Source organism: Apteryx mantelli, chromosome 6 (assembly GCF_036417845.1).
Source record: "Apteryx mantelli isolate bAptMan1 chromosome 6, bAptMan1.hap1, whole genome shotgun sequence".
Classification (NCBI taxonomy): Eukaryota; Metazoa; Chordata; class Aves; order Apterygiformes; family Apterygidae; genus Apteryx; species Apteryx mantelli.
The window spans coordinates 1,829,895-1,853,723 of NC_089983.1; positions in this window are offsets into that span (position 1 = coordinate 1,829,895).

Consider the following 23,829-nt stretch of genomic DNA (forward strand, 5'->3'; position numbering starts at 1 on the left):
TTCGAACGTGACGTGGGTGTGACGTGGGAGATTCGAACGTGATGTGGGCGTGACGTGGGAGATTCGATCCTGACGTGGGTGTGACGTGGGAAATTCGAACGAGACGTGGGTGTGACGTGAATATTCGAACGTGACGTGGGTGTGACGTGGGAGATTCGAACGTGACGTGGGTGGTTCGAAATTGGCGAGGGTGTGCCACCCTGCTTCAAGGCTCCCCCACCAAGCAGGGCTCAGAGGCAAGAGCACTGGGAAGGCAGAGGTTGCCTCCGCATGCCTAGGACAGCCCCCACCACGAGTGCCCGGCTCCCTTGCCTCCCCTCCCCAAGCCTACAGCAGCTGTCCTCACACCTTGGCACTAGCAGTGTGAGGCTGTTGCAAGGGAGGAGCATGATGGTTCGATATGTGCTTCGAAGGCGAGGTGGGTGTGACGTGGGAGATTCGAACGTGACGTGGGCGTGACGTGGGAGATTCGAACGTGACGTGGGTGTGACGTGGGAGATTCGAACGTGGCGTGGGTGTGACGTGGGAAATTCGAACGTGACGTGGGTGTGACGTGAATATTCGAACGTGACGTGGTGGTTCGAAATTGGCGTGGGTGTGCCACCCTGCTTCAAGGCTCCCCCACCAAGCAGGGCTCAGAGGCAAGAGCACTGGGAAGGCAGAGGTTGCCTCCGCATGCCTAGGACAGCCCCCAGCACGAGTGCCCGGCTCCCTTGCCTCCCCTCCGCAAGCCTACAGCAGCTGTCCTCACACCTTGGCACTAGCAGTGTGAGGCTGTTGCAAGGCAGGAGCATGATGGTTCGATATGTGCTTCGAAGGCGAGGTGGGTGCGACGTGGGAGATTCGAACGTGACGTGGGTGTGACGTGGGAGATTCGAACGTGACGTGAGTGTGACGTGGGAGATGCGAACGTGACGTGCGCGTGACGTGGGAGATTCGAACGTGACGTGGGCGTGACGTGGGAAAGTCGAACGTGACGTGGGTGTGACGTGAATATTCGAACGTGACGTGGGTGTGACGTGGGAAATTCGATCGTGATGTGGGTGTGACGTGAATATTCGAACGTGACGTGGGTGTGACGTGGGAGATTCGAACGTGGCCTGGGTGTGAAAGGCAGATTCGAACGTGACGTGCGCGTGACCTGGGAGATTCGAACGTGACGTGGGTGTTACGTGGGAGATTCGAACGTGACGTGGGTGTGACGTGGGTGTTTCGAACGTGACGTGGGCGTGACGTGGGTGATTCGAACCTGACGTGGGTGTGACGTGGGAAATTCGAACGTGACGTGGGTGTGACGTGGGAGATTCGAACGTGACGTGGGCGTGACGTGGGAGATTCGAACGTGACGTGGGCGTGACGTGGGAGATTCGAACGTGACGTGGGCGTGACGTGAATATTCGAACGTGACGTGGGTGTGACGTGGGAGATTCGAACGTGACGTGGGTGTGACGTGGTTTGACGTGGGAGATTCGAACGTGACGTGGGTGTGACGTGGGTATTCGAACGTGACGTGGGTGTGACGTGGGAGATTCGAACGTGACGTGCGCGTGACTTGGGAGATTCGAACGTGACGTGGGTGTGACGTGGGAGATTCGAACGTGATGTGGGCGTGACGTGGGAGATTCGAACGTGGCGTGGGTGTGACGTGGGTGTTTCGAACGTGACGTGGTTGTGACGTGGGAGATACGAACGTGACGTGGGCGTGACGTGGGTAATTCGAACGTGACGTGGGCGTGACGTAGGATATTCGAACGTGACGTGGGTGTGACGTGGGTGACTCGAACGTGACGTGGGTGTGACCTGGGAGATTCGAACGTGACGTGGGTGTGACGTGGGTGTGACGTGGGAGATTCGAACGTGGCGTGGGTGTGACGTGGGAGATTCGAACGTGACGTGGGCGTGACGTGGGCGTGACGTAGGATATTCGAACGTGACGTGGGTGTGACGAGGGAGATTCGAACGTGACGTGGGTGTGACGTGGGAGATTCGAACGTGACGTGGGTGTGACGTGGTTTGACGTGGGAGATTCGAACGTGACGTGGGCGTGACGTGGGCGTGACGTGGGAGATTCGAACGTGACGTGGGTGTGACGTGGGAGATTCGAATTGACGTGCGCGTGACGTGGGAGATTCGAACGTGACGTGGGTGTGACGTGGGAGATTCGAACGTGACGTGGGCGTGACGTGGGAGATTCGAACGTGGCGTGGGTGTGACGTGGGAAAGTCGAACGTGACGTGGGTGTGACGTGAATATTCGAACGTGACCTGGGTGTGACGTGAATATTCGAACGTGACGTGGGTGTGACGTGGGAAATTCGAACGTGACGTGGGTGTGACGTGAATATTCGAACGTGACGTGGGTGTGACGTGGGAGATTCGAACGTGGCCTGGGTGTGAAAGGCAGATTCGAACGTGACGTGCGCGTGACGTGGGAGATTCGAACGTGACGTGGGTGTTACGTGGGAGATTCGAACGTGACGTGGGTGTGACGTGGGAGATTCGAAAGTGGCGTGGGCGTGACGTGGGAGATTCGAACGTGACGTGGGTGTGACGTGAATATTCGAACGTGACGTGGGCGTGACGTGGGAGATTCGAACGTGACGTGGGTGTGATGTGGGAAATTCGAACGTGACGTGGGCGTGACGTGGGAGATTCGAACGTGACGTGGGCGTGACGTGGGAAATTCGAACGTGACGTGGGTGTGACGTAGGATATTCGAACGTGGCGTGGGTGTGACGTGGGTGTTTCGAACGTGACGTGGGTTTGACGTAGGATATTCGAACGTGACGTGGGTGTTACGTGGGAGATTCGAACGTGACGTGGGTGTGACGTGGGTGTTTCGAACGTGACGTGGGCGTGACGTGGGAGATTCGAACGTGACGTGGGTGTGACGTGGGAGATTCGAACGTGACCTGGGTGGTTCGAAATTGGCGAGGGTGTGCCACCCTGCTTCAAGGCTCCCCCACCAAGCAGGGCTCAGAGGCAAGAGCACTGGGAAGGCAGAGGTTGCCTCCGCATGCCTAGGACAGCCCCCAGCACGAGTGCCCGGCTCCCTTGCCTCCCCTCCCCAAGCCTACAGCAGCTGTCCTCACACCTTGGCACTAGCAGTGTGAGGCTGTTGCAAGGGAGGAGCATGGTTGTTCGATATGTGCTTCGAAGGCGAGGTGGGTGCGACGTGGGAGATTCGAACGTGACGTGGGCGTGAAGTGGGAGATTCGAACGTGACGTGGGTGTGACGTGGGAGATTCGAACGTGGCGTGGGTGTGACGTGGGAGATTCGAACTTGACATGCGCGTGACGTGGGCGTGACGTAGGATATTCGAACGTGACGTGTGTGTGACGTGGGTGTGACGTGGGAGATTCGAACGTGAGGTGGGCGTGACGTGGGAGATTCGAATGTGATGTGGGCGTGACGTGGGTGATTCGAAAGTGACGTGGGTGTGACGTGGGAGATTCGAACGTGATGTGGGCGTGACGTGGGTGTTTCGAACGTGACGTGGGTGTGACGTGGGTAATTCGAACGTGACGTGGGTGTGACGTGGGAGATTCGAACGTGACGTGCGCGTGACTTGGGAGATTCGAACGTGACGTGGGTGTGACGTGGGAGATTCGAACGTGATGTGGGCGTGACGTGGGAGATTCGAACGTGGCGTGGGTGTGACGTGGGTGTTTCGAACGTGACGTGGTTGTGACCTGGGAGATTCGAACGTGACGTGGGCGTGACGTGGGTAATTCGAACGTGACGTGGGCGTGACGTAGGATATTCGAACGTGACGTGGGTGTGACGTGGGTGATTCGACCGTGACGTGGGTGTGACCTGGGAGATTCGAACGTGACGTGGGCGTGACGTGGGAGGTTCGAACGTGACGTGGGTGTGACGTGGGTGTGACGTGGGAGATTCGAACGTGACGTGGGTGTGACGTGGGAGATTCGAACGTGACGTGCGCGTGACGTGGGCGTGACGTAGGATATTCGAACGTGACGTGGGCGTGACGTGGGAGATTCGAACGTGACGTGGGTGTGACGTTGGAGATTCGAACGTGAGGTGTTTGTGACGTGGGTGTTTCGAACGTGACGTGGGTGTGACGTGGGAGATTCGAACGTGACGTGTGTGTGACGAGGGAGATTCGAACGTGACGTGCGCGTGACGTGGGAGATTCGAACGTGACGTGGGTGTGACGTGGGAGATTCGAACGTGACGTGGGCGTGACGTGGGATATTCGAACGTGACGTGCGCGTGACGTGGGAGATTCGAACGTGATGTGGGCGTGACGTGGGAGATTCGAACGTGGCGTGGGCGTGACGTGGGAAATTCGAACGTGACGTGGGTGTGACGTGGGAGATTCGAACGTGACGTGGGTGTGACGTGGGAGATTCGAACGTGATGTGGGCGTGACGTGGGAGATTCGAACGTGGCGTGGGTGTGACGTGGGAAATTCGAACGTGACGTGGGTGTGACGTGGGAGATTCGAACGTGACGTGGGTGTGACGTGGGAGATTCGAACGTGACGTGGGCGTGACGTGGGAGATTCGAACGTGGCGTGGGTGTGACGTGGGAAATTCGAACGTGACGTGGGTGTGACGTGAATATTCGAACGTGACGTGGTGGTTCGAAATTGGCGTGGGTGTGCCACCCTGCTTCAAGGCTCCCCCACCAAGCAGGGCTCAGAGGCAAGAGCACTGGGAAGGCAGAGGTTGCCTCCGCATGCCTAGGACAGCCCCCAGCACGAGTGCCCGGCTCCCTTGCCTCCCCTCCGCAAGCCTACAGCAGCTGTCCTCACACCTTGGCACTAGCAGTGTGAGGCTGTTGCAAGGCAGGAGCATGATGGTTCGATATGTGCTTCGAAGGCGAGGTGGGTGCGACGTGGGAGATTCGAACGTGACGTGGGCGTGACGTGGGAGATTCGAACGTGACGTGGGTGTGACGTGGGAGATTCGAACGTGACGTGAGTGTGACGTGGGAGATGCGAACGTGACGTGCGCGTGACGTGGGAGATTCGAACGTGACGTGGGCGTGACGTGGGAAAGTCGAACGTGACGTGGGTGTGACGTGAATATTCGAACGTGACGTGGGTGTGACGTGGGAAATTCGATCGTGATGTGGGTGTGACGTGAATATTCGAACGTGACGTGGGTGTGACGTGGGAGATTCGAACGTGGCCTGGGTGTGAAAGGCAGATTCGAACGTGACGTGCGCGTGACCTGGGAGATTCGAACGTGACGTGGGTGTTACGTGGGAGATTCGAACGTGACGTGGGTGTGACGTGGGTGTTTCGAACGTGACGTGGGCGTGACGTGGGTGATTCGAACCTGACGTGGGTGTGACGTGGGAAATTCGAACGTGACGTGGGTGTGACGTGGGAGATTCGAACGTGACGTGGGCGTGACGTGGGAGATTCGAACGTGACGTGGGCGTGACGTGGGAAATTCGAACGTGACGTGGGTGTGACGTGGGAGATTCGAACGTGGCGTGGGTGTGACGTGGGAAATTCGAACGTGACGTGGGTGTGACGTGAATATTCGAACGTGACGTGGTGGTTCGAAATTGGCGAGGGTGTGCCACCCTGCTTCAAGGCTCCCCCACCAAGCAGGGCTCAGAGGCAAGAGCACTGGGAAGGCAGAGGTTGCCTCCGCATGCCTAGGACAGCCCCCAGCACGAGTGCCCGGCTCCCTTGCCTCCCCTCCGCAAGCCTACAGCAGCTGTCCTCACACCTTGGCACTAGCAGTGTGAGGCTGTTGCAAGGCAGGAGCATGATGGTTCGATATGTGCTTCGAAGGCGAGGTGGGTGTGACGTGGGAGATTCGAACGTGACGTGGGTGTGACGTGGGAGATTCGAACGTGACGTGGGCGTGACGTGGGAGATTCGAACGTGACGTGGGTGTGACGTGGGAGATTCGAACGTGACGTGGGTGTGACGTGGGAGATTCGAAAGTGGCGTGGGTGCGACGTGGGTGTTTCGAACGTGACGTGGGTGTGACGTGGTAGATTCGAACGTGACGTGGGCGTGACGTGGGTGTGACGTGGGAGATTCGAACGTGACGTGGGCGTGACGTGGGAGATTCGAACGTGAGGTGGGTGTGACGAGGGAGATTCGAACGTGACGTGGGTGTGACGTGGTTTGACGTGGGAGATTCGAACGTGACGTGGGCGGGACGTGGGCGTGACGTAGGATATTCGAACGTGACGCGGGTGTGACGTGGGAGATTCGAACGTGATGTGGGCGTGACGTGGGAGATTCGAACGTGACGTGGGTGTGACGTGGGTGTGACGTGGGAGATTCGAACGTGACGTGGGCGTGACGTGGGAGATTCGAACGTGAGGTGGGTGTGACGAGGGAGATTCGAACGTGACGTGGGCGTGACGTGAGAGATTCGAGCGTGGCGTGCGCGTGACGTGGGAGATTCGAACGTGACGTGGGTGTGACGTGGGAGATTCGAACGTGATGTGGGCGTGACGTGGGAGATTCGATCCTGACGTGGGTGTGACGTGGGAAATTCGAACGAGACGTGGGTGTGACGTGAATATTCGAACGTGACGTGGGTGTGACGTGGGAGATTCGAACGTGACGTGGGTGGTTCGAAATTGGCGAGGGTGTGCCACCCTGCTTCAAGGCTCCCCCACCAAGCAGGGCTCAGAGGCAAGAGCACTGGGAAGGCAGAGGTTGCCTCCGCATGCCTAGGACAGCCCCCACCACGAGTGCCCGGCTCCCTTGCCTCCCCTCCGCAAGCCTACAGCAGCTGTCCTCACACCTTGGCACTAGCAGTGTGAGGCTGTTGCAAGGGAGGAGCATGATGGTTCGATATGTGCTTCGAAGGCGAGGTGGGTGTGACGTGGGAGATTCGAACGTGACGTGGGCGTGACGTGGGAGATTCGAACGTGACGTGGGTGTGACGTGGGAGATTCGAACGTGGCGTGGGTGTGACGTGGGAGATTCGAACGTGACGTGGGCGTGACGTGGGCGTGACGTAGGATATTCGAACGCGACGTGTGTGTGACGTGGGTGTGACGTGGGAGATTCGAACGTGAGGTGGGCGTGACGTGGGAGATTCGAATGTGATGTGGGCGTGACGTGGGTGATTCGAAAGTGACGTGGGTGTGACGTGGGAGATTCGAACGTGACGTGGGCGTGACGTGGGTGTTTCGAACGTGACGTGGGTGTGAGGATGGAGATTCGAACGTGACGTGCGCGTGACGTGGGAGATTCGAGCGTGACGTGGGTGTGACGTGGTTTGACGTGGGAGATTCGAACATGACGTGGGCGTGACGTGGGCGTGACGTAGGATATTCGAACGTGACGTGGGTGTGACGTGGGAGATTCGAACGTGACGTGGGTGTGACGTGGGTAATTCGAACGTGACGTGGGTGTGACGTGGGAGATTCGAACGTGACGTGCGCGTGACTTGGGAGATTCGAACGTGACGTGGGTGTGACGTGGGAGATTCGAACGTGATGTGGGCGTGACGTGGGAGATTCGAACGTGGCGTGGGTGTGACGTGGGTGTTTCGAACGTGACGTGGTTGTGACGTGGGAGATTCGAACGTGACGTCGGCGTGACGTGGGTAATTCGAACGTGACGTGGGCGTGACGTAGGATATTCGAACGTGACGTGGGTGTGACGTGGGTGATTCGACCGTGACGTGGGTGTGACCTGGGAGATTCGAACGTGACGTGGGCGTGACGTGGGAGGTTCGAACGTGACGTGGGTGTGACGTGGGTGTGACGTGGGAGATTCGAACGTGACCTGGGTGGTTCGAAATTGGCAAGGGTGTGCCACCCTGCTTCAAGGCTCCCCCACCAAGCAGGGCTCAGAGGCAAGAGCACTGGGAAGGCAGAGGTTGCCTCCGCATGCCTAGGACAGCCCCCAGCACGAGTGCCCGGCTCCCTTGCCTCCCCTCCGCAAGCCTACAGCAGCTGTCCTCACACCTTGGCACTAGCAGTGTGAGGCTGTTGCAAGGCAGGAGCATGATGGTTCGATATGTGCTTCGAAGGCGAGGTGGGTGCGACGTGGGAGATTCGAACGTGACGTGGGCGTGACGTGGGAGATTCGAACGTGACGTGGGTGTGACGTGGGAGATTCGAACGTGACGTGAGTGTGACGTGGGAGATGCGAACGTGACGTGCGCGTGACGTGGGAGATTCGAACGTGACGTGGGCGTGACGTGGGAAAGTCGAACGTGACGTGGGTGTGACGTGAATATTCGAACGTGACGTGGGTGTGACGTGGGAAATTCGATCGTGATGTGGGTGTGACGTGAATATTCGAACGTGACGTGGGTGTGACGTGGGAGATTCGAACGTGGCCTGGGTGTGAAAGGCAGATTCGAACGTGACGTGCGCGTGACCTGGGAGATTCGAACGTGACGTGGGTGTTACGTGGGAGATTCGAACGTGACGTGGGTGTGACGTGGGTGTTTCGAACGTGACGTGGGCGTGACGTGGGTGATTCGAACCTGACGTGGGTGTGACGTGGGAAATTCGAACGTGACGTGGGTGTGACGTGGGAGATTCGAACGTGACGTGGGCGTGACGTGGGAGATTCGAACGTGACGTGGGCGTGACGTGGGAAATTCGAACGTGACGTGGGTGTGACGTGGGAGATTCGAACGTGGCGTGGGTGTGACGTGGGAAATTCGAACGTGACGTGGGTGTGACGTGAATATTCGAACGTGACGTGGTGGTTCGAAATTGGCGAGGGTGTGCCACCCTGCTTCAAGGCTCCCCCACCAAGCAGGGCTCAGAGGCAAGAGCACTGGGAAGGCAGAGGTTGCCTCCGCATGCCTAGGACAGCCCCCAGCACGAGTGCCCGGCTCCCTTGCCTCCCCTCCGCAAGCCTACAGCAGCTGTCCTCACACCTTGGCACTAGCAGTGTGAGGCTGTTGCAAGGCAGGAGCATGATGGTTCGATATGTGCTTCGAAGGCGAGGTGGGTGTGACGTGGGAGATTCGAACGTGACGTGGGTGTGACGTGGGAGATTCGAACGTGACGTGGGCGTGACGTGGGAGATTCGAACGTGACGTGGGTGTGACGTGGGAGATTCGAACGTGACGTGGGTGTGACGTGGGAGATTCGAAAGTGGCGTGGGTGCGACGTGGGTGTTTCGAACGTGACGTGGGTGTGACGTGGTAGATTCGAACGTGACGTGGGCGTGACGTGGGTGTGACGTGGGAGATTCGAACGTGACGTGGGCGTGACGTGGGAGATTCGAACGTGAGGTGGGTGTGACGAGGGAGATTCGAACGTGACGTGGGTGTGACGTGGTTTGACGTGGGAGATTCGAACGTGACGTGGGCGGGACGTGGGCGTGACGTAGGATATTCGAACGTGACGCGGGTGTGACGTGGGAGATTCGAACGTGATGTGGGCGTGACGTGGGAGATTCGAACGTGACGTGGGTGTGACGTGGGTGTGACGTGGGAGATTCGAACGTGACGTGGGCGTGACGTGGGAGATTCGAACGTGAGGTGGGTGTGACGAGGGAGATTCGAACGTGACGTGGGCGTGACGTGAGAGATTCGAGCGTGGCGTGCGCGTGACGTGGGAGATTCGAACGTGACGTGGGTGTGACGTGGGAGATTCGAACGTGATGTGGGCGTGACGTGGGAGATTCGATCCTGACGTGGGTGTGACGTGGGAAATTCGAACGAGACGTGGGTGTGACGTGAATATTCGAACGTGACGTGGGTGTGACGTGGGAGATTCGAACGTGACGTGGGTGGTTCGAAATTGGCGAGGGTGTGCCACCCTGCTTCAAGGCTCCCCCACCAAGCAGGGCTCAGAGGCAAGAGCACTGGGAAGGCAGAGGTTGCCTCCGCATGCCTAGGACAGCCCCCACCACGAGTGCCCGGCTCCCTTGCCTCCCCTCCGCAAGCCTACAGCAGCTGTCCTCACACCTTGGCACTAGCAGTGTGAGGCTGTTGCAAGGGAGGAGCATGATGGTTCGATATGTGCTTCGAAGGCGAGGTGGGTGTGACGTGGGAGATTCGAACGTGACGTGGGCGTGACGTGGGAGATTCGAACGTGACGTGGGTGTGACGTGGGAGATTCGAACGTGGCGTGGGTGTGACGTGGGAGATTCGAACGTGACGTGGGCGTGACGTGGGCGTGACGTAGGATATTCGAACGCGACGTGTGTGTGACGTGGGTGTGACGTGGGAGATTCGAACGTGAGGTGGGCGTGACGTGGGAGATTCGAATGTGATGTGGGCGTGACGTGGGTGATTCGAAAGTGACGTGGGTGTGACGTGGGAGATTCGAACGTGACGTGGGCGTGACGTGGGTGTTTCGAACGTGACGTGGGTGTGAGGATGGAGATTCGAACGTGACGTGCGCGTGACGTGGGAGATTCGAGCGTGACGTGGGTGTGACGTGGTTTGACGTGGGAGATTCGAACATGACGTGGGCGTGACGTGGGCGTGACGTAGGATATTCGAACGTGACGTGGGTGTGACGTGGGAGATTCGAACGTGACGTGGGTGTGACGTGGGTAATTCGAACGTGACGTGGGTGTGACGTGGGAGATTCGAACGTGACGTGCGCGTGACTTGGGAGATTCGAACGTGACGTGGGTGTGACGTGGGAGATTCGAACGTGATGTGGGCGTGACGTGGGAGATTCGAACGTGGCGTGGGTGTGACGTGGGTGTTTCGAACGTGACGTGGTTGTGACGTGGGAGATTCGAACGTGACGTCGGCGTGACGTGGGTAATTCGAACGTGACGTGGGCGTGACGTAGGATATTCGAACGTGACGTGGGTGTGACGTGGGTGATTCGACCGTGACGTGGGTGTGACCTGGGAGATTCGAACGTGACGTGGGCGTGACGTGGGAGGTTCGAACGTGACGTGGGTGTGACGTGGGTGTGACGTGGGAGATTCGAACGTGACCTGGGCGTGACGTAGTATATTCGAACGTGACGTGGGTGTGACGTGGGAGATTCGAACGTGACGTGGTTGTGACGTGGGAGATTCGAACGTGACGTGGGCGTGACGTGGGAGATTCGAACGTGAGGTGGTTGTGACGAGGGAGATTCGAACGTGACGTGGGTGTGACGTGGTTTGACGTGGGAGATTCGAACGTGACGTGGGCGTGACGTGGGCGTGACGTAGGATATTCGAACGTGACGTGGGTGTGACGTGGGAGATTCGAACGTGACGTGGGTGTGACGTGGGTGATTCGAACGTGACGTGGGTGTGACGTGGGAGATTCGAACGTGACGTGCGCGTGACTTGGGAGATTCGAACGTGACGTGGGTGTGACGTGGGAGATTCGAACGTGATGTGGGCGTGACGTGGGTGATTCGAACGTGACGTGGGTGTGACGTGGGTAATTCGAACGTGACGTGGGTGTGACGTGGGAGATTCGAAAGTGACGTGGGCGTGACGTGGGTAATTCGAACGTGACGTGGGCGTGACGTGGGAGATTCGAACGTGACGTGGGCGTGACGTGGGAGATTCGAACGTGACGTGGGTGTGACGAGGGAGATTCGAACGTGACGTGGGTGTTACGTGGGTGTGACGTGGGAGATTCGAACGTGACGTGGGTGTGACCTGGGAGATTCGAACGTGACCTGGGTGGTTCGAACTTGGCGTGGGTGTGCCACCCTGCTTCAAGGCTCCCCCACCAAGCAGGGCTCAGAGGCAAGAGCACTGGGAAGGCAGAGGTTGCCTCCGCATGCCTAGGACAGCCCCCAGCACGAGTGCCCGGCTCCCTTGCCTCCCCTCCGCAAGCCTACACCAGCTGTCCTCACACCTTGGCACTAGCAGTGTGAGGCTGTTGCAAGGGAGGAGCATGGTTGTTCGATATGTGCTTCGAAGGCAAGGTGGGTGTGACGTGGGAGATTCGAACGTGACGTGCGCGTGACGTGGGAGATTCGAACGTGACGTGGGTGTGACGTGGGAGATTCGAAAGTGGCGTGGGTGCGACGTGGGTGTTTCGAACGTGACGTGGGTGTGACGTGGTAGATTCGAACGTGACGTGGGCGTGACGTGGGTGTGACGTGGGAGATTCGAACGTGACGTGGGCGTGACGTGGGAGATTCGAACGTGGCGTGGGTGTGACGTGGGAGATTCGAACTTGACATGCGCGTGACGTGGGCGTGACGTAGGATATTCGAACGTGACGTGTGTGTGACGTGGGTGTGACGTGGGAGATTCGAACGTGAGGTGGGCGTGACGTGGGAGATTCGAATGTGATGTGGGCGTGACGTGGGTGATTCGAAAGTGACGTGGGTGTGACGTGGGAGATTCGAACGTGATGTGGGCGTGACGTGGGTGTTTCGAACGTGACGTGGGTGTGACGTGGGTAATTCGAACGTGACGTGGGTGTGACGTGGGAGATTCGAACGTGACGTGCGCGTGACTTGGGAGATTCGAACGTGACGTGGGTGTGACGTGGGAGATTCGAACGTGATGTGGGCGTGACGTGGGAGATTCGAACGTGGCGTGGGTGTGACGTGGGTGTTTCGAACGTGACGTGGTTGTGACGTGGGAGATTCGAACGTGACGTCGGCGTGACGTGGGTAATTCGAACGTGACGTGGGCGTGACGTAGGATATTCGAACGTGACGTGGGTGTGACGTGGGTGATTCGACCGTGACGTGGGTGTGACCTGGGAGATTCGAACGTGACGTGGGCGTGACGTGGGAGGTTCGAACGTGACGTGGGTGTGACGTGGGTGTGACGTGGGAGATTCGAACGTGACCTGGGCGTGACGTAGTATATTCGAACGTGACGTGGGTGTGACGTGGGAGATTCGAACGTGACGTGGTTGTGACGTGGGAGATTCGAACGTGACGTGGGCGTGACGTGGGAGATTCGAACGTGAGGTGGTTGTGACGAGGGAGATTCGAACGTGACGTGGGTGTGACGTGGTTTGACGTGGGAGATTCGAACGTGACGTGGGCGTGACGTGGGCGTGACGTAGGATATTCGAACGTGACGTGGGTGTGACGTGGGAGATTCGAACGTGACGTGGGTGTGACGTGGGTGATTCGAACGTGACGTGGGTGTGACGTGGGAGATTCGAACGTGACGTGCGCGTGACTTGGGAGATTCGAACGTGACGTGGGTGTGACGTGGGAGATTCGAACGTGATGTGGGCGTGACGTGGGTGATTCGAACGTGACGTGGGTGTGACGTGGGTAATTCGAACGTGACGTGGGTGTGACGTGGGAGATTCGAAAGTGACGTGGGCGTGACGTGGGTAATTCGAACGTGACGTGGGCGTGACGTGGGAGATTCGAACGTGACGTGGGCGTGACGTGGGAGATTCGAACGTGACGTGGGTGTGACGAGGGAGATTCGAACGTGACGTGGGTGTTACGTGGGTGTGACGTGGGAGATTCGAACGTGACGTGGGTGTGACCTGGGAGATTCGAACGTGACCTGGGTGGTTCGAACTTGGCGTGGGTGTGCCACCCTGCTTCAAGGCTCCCCCACCAAGCAGGGCTCAGAGGCAAGAGCACTGGGAAGGCAGAGGTTGCCTCCGCATGCCTAGGACAGCCCCCAGCACGAGTGCCCGGCTCCCTTGCCTCCCCTCCGCAAGCCTACACCAGCTGTCCTCACACCTTGGCACTAGCAGTGTGAGGCTGTTGCAAGGGAGGAGCATGGTTGTTCGATATGTGCTTCGAAGGCAAGGTGGGTGTGACGTGGGAGATTCGAACGTGACGTGCGCGTGACGTGGGAGATTCGAACGTGACGTGGGTGTGACGTGGGAGATTCGAAAGTGGCGTGGGTGCGACGTGGGTGTTTCGAACGTGACGTGGGTGTGACGTGGTAGATTCGAACGTGACGTGGGCGTGACGTGGGTGTGACGTGGGAGATTCGAACGTGACGTGGGCGTGACGTGGGTGATTCGAACGTGGCGTGGGTGTGACGTGGGAGATTCGAACTTGACATGCGCGTGACGTGGGCGTGACGTAGGATATTCGAACGTGACGTGTGTGTGACGTGGGTGTGACGTGGGAGATTCGAACGTGAGGTGGGCGTGACGTGGGAGATTCGAATGTGATGTGGGCGTGACGTGGGTGATTCGAAAGTGACGTGGGTGTGACGTGGGAGATTCGAACGTGATGTGGGCGTGACGTGGGTGTTTCGAACGTGACGTGGGTGTGACGTGGGTAATTCGAACGTGACGTGGGTGTGACGTGGGAGATTCGAACGTGACGTGCGCGTGACTTGGGAGATTCGAACGTGACGTGGGTGTGACGTGGGAGATTCGAACGTGATGTGGGCGTGACGTGGGAGATTCGAACGTGGCGTGGGTGTGACGTGGGTGTTTCGAACGTGACGTGGTTGTGACCTGGGAGATTCGAACGTGACGTGGGCGTGACGTGGGTAATTCGAACGTGACGTGGGCGTGACGTAGGATATTCGAACGTGACGTGGGTGTGACGTGGGTGATTCGACCGTGACGTGGGTGTGACCTGGGAGATTCGAACGTGACGTGGGCGTGACGTGGGAGGTTCGAACGTGACGTGGGTGTGACGTGGGTGTGACGTGGGAGATTCGAACGTGACGTGGGTGTGACGTGGGAGATTCGAACGTGACGTGCGCGTGACGTGGGCGTGACGTAGGATATTCGAACGTGACGTGGGCGTGACGTGGGAGATTCGAACGTGACGTGGGTGTGACGTTGGAGATTCGAACGTGAGGTGTTTGTGACGTGGGTGTTTCGAACGTGACGTGGGTGTGACGTGGGAGATTCGAACGTGACGTGTGTGTGACGAGGGAGATTCGAACGTGACGTGCGCGTGACGTGGGAGATTCGAACGTGACGTGGGTGTGACGTGGGAGATTCGAACGTGACGTGGGCGTGACGTGGGATATTCGAACGTGACGTGCGCGTGACGTGGGAGATTCGAACGTGATGTGGGCGTGACGTGGGAGATTCGAACGTGGCGTGGGCGTGACGTGGGAAATTCGAACGTGACGTGGGTGTGACGTGGGAGATTCGAACGTGACGTGGGTGTGACGTGAGAGATTCGAACGTGATGTGGGCGTGACGTGGGAGATTCGAACGTGGCGTGGGTGTGACGTGGGAAATTCGAACGTGACGTGGGTGTGACGTGGGAGATTCGAACGTGACGTGGGTGTGACGTGGGAGATTCGAACGTGACGTGGGCGTGACGTGGGAGATTCGAACGTGGCGTGGGTGTGACGTGGGAAATTCGAACGTGACGTGGGTGTGACGTGAATATTCGAACGTGACGTGGTGGTTCGAAATTGGCGTGGGTGTGCCACCCTGCTTCAAGGCTCCCCCACCAAGCAGGGCTCAGAGGCAAGAGCACTGGGAAGGCAGAGGTTGCCTCCGCATGCCTAGGACAGCCCCCAGCACGAGTGCCCGGCTCCCTTGCCTCCCCTCCGCAAGCCTACAGCAGCTGTCCTCACACCTTGGCACTAGCAGTGTGAGGCTGTTGCAAGGCAGGAGCATGATGGTTCGATATGTGCTTCGAAGGCGAGGTGGGTGCGACGTGGGAGATTCGAACGTGACGTGGGCGTGACGTGGGAGATTCGAACGTGACGTGGGTGTGACGTGGGAGATTCGAACGTGACGTGAGTGTGACGTGGGAGATGCGAACGTGACGTGCGCGTGACGTGGGAGATTCGAACGTGACGTGGGCGTGACGTGGGAAAGTCGAACGTGACGTGGGTGTGACGTGAATATTCGAACGTGACGTGGGTGTGACGTGGGAAATTCGATCGTGATGTGGGTGTGACGTGAATATTCGAACGTGACGTGGGTGTGACGTGGGAGATTCGAACGTGGCCTGGGTGTGAAAGGCAGATTCGAACGTGACGTGCGCGTGACCTGGGAGATTCGAACGTGACGTGGGTGTTACGTGGGAGATTCGAACGTGACGTGGGTGTGACGTGGGTGTTTCGAACGTGACGTGGGCGTGACGTGGGTGATTCGAACCTGACGTGGGTGTGACGTGGGAAATTCGAACGTGACGTGGGTGTGACGTGGGAGATTCGAACGTGACGTGGGCGTGACGTGGGAGATTCGAACGTGACGTGGGCGTGACGTGGGAAATTCGAACGTGACGTGGGTGTGACGTGGGAGATTCGAACGTGGCGTGGGTGTGACGTGGGAAATTCGAACGTGACGTGGGTGTGACGTGAATATTCGAACGTGACGTGGTGGTTCGAAATTGGCGAGGGTGTGCCACCCTGCTTCAAGGCTCCCCCACCAAGCAGGGCTCAGAGGCAAGAGCACTGGGAAGGCAGAGGTTGCCTCCGCATGCCTAGGACAGCCCCCAGCACGAGTGCCCGGCTCCCTTGCCTCCCCTCCGCAAGCCTACAGCAGCTGTCCTCACACCTTGGCACTAGCAGTGTGAGGCTGTTGCAAGGCAGGAGCATGATGGTTCGATATGTGCTTCGAAGGCGAGGTGGGTGTGACGTGGGAGATTCGAACGTGACGTGGGTGTGACGTGGGAGATTCGAACGTGACGTGGGCGTGACGTGGGAGATTCGAACGTGACGTGGGTGTGACGTGGGAGATTCGAAAGTGGCGTGGGTGCGACGTGGGTGTTTCGAACGTGACGTGGGTGTGACGTGGTAGATTCGAACGTGACGTGGGCGTGACGTGGGTGTGACGTGGGAGATTCGAACGTGACGTGGGCGTGACGTGGGAGATTCGAACGTGAGGTGGGTGTGACGAGGGAGATTCGAACGTGACGTGGGTGTGACGTGGTTTGACGTGGGAGATTCGAACGTGACGTGGGCGGGACGTGGGCGTGACGTAGGATATTCGAACGTGACGCGGGTGTGACGTGGGAGATTCGAACGTGATGTGGGCGTGACGTGGGAGATTCGAACGTGACGTGGGTGTGACGTGGGTGTGACGTGGGAGATTCGAACGTGACGTGGGCGTGACGTGGGAGATTCGAACGTGAGGTGGGTGTGACGAGGGAGATTCGAACGTGACGTGGGCGTGACGTGAGAGATTCGAACGTGGCGTGCGCGTGACGTGGGAGATTCGAACGTGACGTGGGTGTGACGTGGGAGATTCGAACGTGATGTGGGCGTGACGTGGGAGATTCGATCCTGACGTGGGTGTGACGTGGGAAATTCGAACGAGACGTGGGTGTGACGTGAATATTCGAACGTGACGTGGGTGTGACGTGGGAGATTCGAACGTGACGTGGGTGGTTCGAAATTGGCGAGGGTGTGCCACCCTGCTTCAAGGCTCCCCCACCAAGCAGGGCTCAGAGGCAAGAGCACTGGGAAGGCAGAGGTTGCCTCCGCATGCCTAGGACAGCCCCCACCACGAGTGCCCGGCTCCCTTGCCTCCCCTCCGCAAGCCTACAGCAGCTGTCCTCACACCTTGGCACTAGCAGTGTGAGGCTGTTGCAAGGGAGGAGCATGATGGTTCGATATGTGCTTCGAAGGCGAGGTGGGTGTGACGTGGGAGATTCGAACGTGACGTGGGCGTGACGTGGGAGATTCGAACGTGACGTGGGTGTGACGTGGGAGATTCGAACGTGGCGTGGGTGTGACGTGGGAGATTCGAACGTGACGTGGGCGTGACGTGGGCGTGACGTAGGATATTCGAACGCGACGTGTGTGTGACGTGGGTGTGACGTGGGAGATTCGAACGTGAGGTGGGCGTGACGTGGGAGATTCGAATGTGATGTGGGCGTGACGTGGGTGATTCGAAAGTGACGTGGGTGTGACGTGGGAGATTCGAACGTGACGTGGGCGTGACGTGGGTGTTTCGAACGTGACGTGGGTGTGAGGATGGAGATTCGAACGTGACGTGCGCGTGACGTGGGAGATTCGAGCGTGACGTGGGTGTGACGTGGTTTGACGTGGGAGATTCGAACATGACGTGGGCGTGACGTGGGCGTGACGTAGGATATTCGAACGTGACGTGGGTGTGACGTGGGAGATTCGAACGTGACGTGGGTGTGACGTGGGTAATTCGAACGTGACGTGGGTGTGACGTGGGAGATTCGAACGTGACGTGCGCGTGACTTGGGAGATTCGAACGTGACGTGGGTGTGACGTGGGAGATTCGAACGTGATGTGGGCGTGACGTGGGAGATTCGAACGTGGCGTGGGTGTGACGTGGGTGTTTCGAACGTGACGTGGTTGTGACGTGGGAGATTCGAACGTGACGTCGGCGTGACGTGGGTAATTCGAACGTGACGTGGGCGTGACGTAGGATATTCGAACGTGACGTGGGTGTGACGTGGGTGATTCGACCGTGACGTGGGTGTGACCTGGGAGATTCGAACGTGACGTGGGCGTGACGTGGGAGGTTCGAACGTGACGTGGGTGTGACGTGGGTGTGACGTGGGAGATTCGAACGTGACCTGGGCGTGACGTAGTATATTCGAACGTGACGTGGGTGTGACGTGGGAGATTCGAACGTGACGTGGTTGTGACGTGGGAGATTCGAACGTGACGTGGGCGTGACGTGGGAGATTCGAACGTGAGGTGGTTGTGACGAGGGAGATTCGAACGTGACGTGGGTGTGACGTGGTTTGACGTGGGAGATTCGAACGTGACGTGGGCGTGACGTGGGCGTGACGTAGGATATTCGAACGTGACGTGGGTGTGACGTGGGAGATTCGAACGTGACGTGGGTGTGACGTGGGTGATTCGAACGTGACGTGGGTGTGACGTGGGAGATTCGAACGTGACGTGCGCGTGACTTGGGAGATTCGAACGTGACGTGGGTGTGACGTGGGAGATTCGAACGTGATGTGGGCGTGACGTGGGTGATTCGAACGTGACGTGGGTGTGACGTGGGTAATTCGAACGTGACGTGGGTGTGACGTGGGAGATTCGAAAGTGACGTGGGCGTGACGTGGGTAATTCGAACGTGACGTGGGCGTGACGTGGGAGATTCGAACGTGACGTGGGCGTGACGTGGGAGATTCGAACGTGACGTGGGTGTGACGAGGGAGATTCGAACGTGACGTGGGTGTTACGTGGGTGTGACGTGGGAGATTCGAACGTGACGTGGGTGTGACCTGGGAGATTCGAACGTGACCTGGGTGGTTCGAACTTGGCGTGGGTGTGCCACCCTGCTTCAAGGCTCCCCCACCAAGCAGGGCTCAGAGGCAAGAGCACTGGGAAGGCAGAGGTTGCCTCCGCATGCCTAGGACAGCCCCCAGCACGAGTGCCCGGCTCCCTTGCCTCCCCTCCGCAAGCCTACACCAGCTGTCCTCACACCTTGGCACTAGCAGTGTGAGGCTGTTGCAAGGGAGGAGCATGGTTGTTCGATATGTGCTTCGAAGGCAAGGTGGGTGTGACGTGGGAGATTCGAACGTGACGTGCGCGTGACGTGGGAGATTCGAACGTGACGTGGGTGTGACGTGGGAGATTCGAAAGTGGCGTGGGTGCGACGTGGGTGTTTCGAACGTGACGTGGGTGTGACGTGGTAGATTCGAACGTGACGTGGGCGTGACGTGGGTGTGACGTGGGAGATTCGAACGTGACGTGGGCGTGACGTGGGAGATTCGAACGTGAGGTGGGTGTGACGAGGGAGATTCGAACGTGACGTGGGTGTGACGTGGTTTGACGTGGGAGATTCGAACGTGACGTGGGCGGGACGTGGGCGTGACGTAGGATATTCGAACGTGACGCGGGTGTGACGTGGGAGATTCGAACGTGATGTGGGCGTGACGTGGGAGATTCGAACGTGACGTGGGTGTGACGTGGGTGTGACGTGGGAGATTCGAACGTGACGTGGGCGTGACGTGGGAGATTCGAACGTGAGGTGGGTGTGACGAGGGAGTTTCGAACGTGACGTGGGCGTGACGTGAGAGATTCGAGCGTGGCGTGCGCGTGACGTGGGAGATTCGAACGTGACGTGGGTGTGACGTGGGAGATTCGAACGTGATGTGGGCGTGACGTGGGAGATTCGAACGTGACGTGGGCGTGACGTGGGAGATTCGAACGTGATGTGGGCGTGACGTGAATATTCGAACGTGACGTGGGTGTGACGTGGGAGATTCGAACGTGACGTGGGTGTGACATGGGAGATTCGAACGTGACGTGGGTGTGACGTGGTTTGACGTGGGAGATTCGAACGTGACGTGGGCGTGACGTGGGCGTGACGTAGGATATTCGAACGTGACGTGGGTGTGACGTGGGAGATTCGAACGTGACGTGGGTGTGACGTGGGTAATTCGAACGTGACGTGGGTGTGACGTGGGAGATTCGAACGTGACGTGCGCGTGACTTGGGAGATTCGAACGTGACGTGGGTGTGACGTGGGAGATTCGAACGTGATGTGGGCGTGACGTGGGTGTCTCGAACGTGGCGTGGGTGTGCCGTGGGTGATTCGAACGTGACGTGGGCGCGACGTGGGAGATTCGAACGTGACGTGGGTGTGACGTGGGAGATTCGAACGTGGCGTGGGTGTGACGTGGGTGTTTCGAACTTGACCTCTCCGTGACGTAGGATATTCGAACGTGACGTGGGAGATTCGAACGCGTCGTGGGTGTGACGTGGGAGATTCGAATGTGACGTGGTGGTGACGTGGGTAATTCGAACGTGACGTGGGTGTGACGTGGGAGATTCGAACGTGACGTGGGTGTGACGTGGGAGATTCGAATGTGACGTGGGCGTGACGTGTGTAATTCGAACGTGACGTGGGTGTGACCTCGGAGATTCGAACGTGACGTGGGTGTGACGTGGCAGATTCGAACGTGACCTGAGTGGTTCGAACGTGACGTGGATGTGACGTGGGAGATTCGAACGTGACGTGGGTGTGACGTGGGAGATTCGAACGTGGCGTGGGTGTGACGTGGGTGTTTCGAACGTGACCTGGGCGTGACGTAGGATATTCGAACGTGACGTGGGAGATTCGAACGTGACGTGGGTGTGACGTGGGAGATTCGAACGTGACGTGGGTGTGACGTGGGAGTTTCGAACGTGACGTGGGCGTGACGTGGGAGATTCGAACCTGGCGTGGGTGTGACCTGGGTGTTTCCAACGTGACGTAGGCGTGACGTAGGATATTCGAACGTGACGTGGGTGTGACGTGGGAGATTCGAACGTGACATGGGCGTGACGTGGGTGATTCGAACGTGACGTGGGAGATTCGAACGTGACGTGGGTGTGACGTGGGAGATTCGAATGTGAAGTGGGCGTGACGTGGGAGATTCGAACGTGACCGGGCGTGACGTGGGAGATTCGAACGTGACGTGGGTGTGACGTGGGAGATTCGAACGTGACGTGGGCGTGACGTGTGTAATTCGAACGTGACGTGGGTGTGACGTGGGAGATTCGAACGTGACGTGGGCGTGACGTGGGTGATTCGAACGTGACGTTGGTGTGACTTCGGAGATTCGAACGTGACGTCGGTGTGACGTGGGTGATACGAACGTGACGTGGGTGTGACGTGGGAGATTCGAACGTGACGTGGGTGTTTCGAACGTGACGTGGGTGTGACGTGGGAGATTCGAACGTGACGTGGGTGTGACGTGGGAGATTCGAATGTGACGTGGGCGTGACGTGTGTAATTCGAACGTGACGTGGGTGTGACGTGGGAGATTCGAACGTGACGTGGGTGTGACGTGGGAGATTCGAACGTGACGTGGGTGTGACGTGGGAGATTCGAACGTGACGTGGGTTTGACGTGGGAGATTCTAATGTGACGTGGGTTTGACGTGGGAGATTCGAACGTGACGTGGGTGTGACGTGGGAGATTCGAATGTGACGTGGGCGTGACGTGTGTAATTCGAACGTGACGTGGGTGTGACCTGGGAGATTCGAACGTGACGTGGGTGTGACGTGGGAGATTCGAACGTGACCTGGGTGGTTCGAAATTGGCGAGGGTGTGCCACCCTGCTTCAAGGCTCCCCCACCAAGCAGGGCTCAGAGGCAAGAGCACTGGGAAGGCAGAGGTTGCCTCCGCATGCCTAGGACAGCCCCCAGCACGAGTGCCCGGCTCCCTTGCCTCCCCTCCGCAAGCCAACACCAGCTGTCCTCACACCTTGGCACTAGCAGTGTGAGGCTGTTGCAAGGGAGGAGCATGGTTGTTCGATATGTGCTTCGAAGGCGAGGTGGGTGTGACGTGGGTGATTCGAACGTGACGTGGGAGATTCGAACGTGACGTGGGTGTGACGTGGGATATTCGAACGTACGTGGGTGTGACGTGGGAGATTCGAACGTGGCGTGGGTGTGACGTGGGAGTTTCGAACGTGACGTGGGTGTGACGTGGGAGATTCGAATGTGACGTGGGCGTGACGTGGGAGATTCGAACGTGACGTGGGTGTGACGTGGGAGATTCGAACGTGACGTGGGTGTGACGTGGGTAATTCGAACGTGACGTGGGTGTGACGTGGGAGATTCGAACGTGACGTGGGTGTGACGTGGGTAATTCGAACGTGACGTGGGTGTGACGTGGGAGATTCGAATGTGACGTGGGTGTGATGTGGGTAATTCGAACGTGACGTGGGTGTGACCTGGGAGATTCGAACGTGACCTGGGTGGTTCGAAATTGGCGAGGGTGTGCCACCCTGCTTCAAGGCTCCCCCACCAAGCAGGGCTCAGAGGCAAGAGCACTGGGAAGGCAGAGGTTGCCTCCGCATGCCTAGGACAGCCCCCAGCACGAGTGCCCGGCTCCCTTGCCTCCCCTCCGCAAGCCTACAGCAGCTGTCCTCACACCTTGGCACTAGCAGTGTGAGGCTGTTGCAAGGGAGGAGCATGGTTGTTCGATATGTGCTTCGAAGGCGAGGTGGGTGTGACGTGGGAGATTCGAACGTGGCGTGGGTGTGACGTGGGTGTTTCGAACGTGACGTAGGCGTGACGTAGGATATTCGAACGTGACGTGGGTGTGACGTGGGAGATTCGAACGTGACGTGGGTGTGACGTGGGTGTTTCGAACGTGACGTAGGCGTGACGTAGGATATTCGAACGTGACGTGGGTGTGACGTGGGTGTTTCGAACGTGACCTGGGCGTGACGTAGGATATTCGAACGTGACGTGGGAGATTCGAACGTGACGTGGGTGTGACGTGGGAGATTCGAAAGTGACGTGGGTGTGACGAGGGAGATTCGAACGTGACGTGGGTGTGACGTGGGAGATTCGAACGTGACGTGGGTGTGACGTGGGAGTTTCGAACGTGACGTGGGTGTGACCTGGGAGATTCGAACGTGACGTGGGCGTGACGTGGGTGATTCGAACGTGACGTTGGTGTGACTTCGGAGATTCGAACGTGACGTCGGTGTGACGTGGGTGATACGAACGTGACGTGGGTGTGACGTGGGAGATTCGAACGTGACGTGGGTGTTTCGAACGTGACGTGGATGTGACGTGGGAGATTCGAACGTGACGTGGGTGTGACGTGGGAGATTCGAATGTGACGTGGGCGTGACGTGGGAGATTCGAACGTGACGTGGGTGTGACGTGGGAGATTCGAACGTGACTTGGGCGTGACGTGGGATATTCGAACGTGACGTGGGTGTGACGTGGGAGATTCGAACGTGACGTGGGTGTGACGTGGGAGATTCGAACGTGACGTGGGCGTGACGTGGGTAATTCGAACGTGACGTGGGTGTGACGTGGGAGATTCGAACGTGACGTGGGCGTGACGTGGTAGATTCGAACGTGACGTGGGCGTGAGGTGGGAGATTCGAACGTGACGTGGGTGTGACGTGGGAGATTCGAATGTGAAGTGGGCGTGACGTGGGAGATTCGAACGTGACGTGGGTGTGACGTGGGAGATTCGAACGTGACGTGGGTGTGACGTGGGAGATTCGAACGTGACGTGGGTTTGACGTGGGAGATTCTAATGTGACGTGGGCGTGACGTGGGAGATTCGAACGTGACGTGGGTGTGACGTGGGAGATTCGAATGTGACGTGGGCGTGA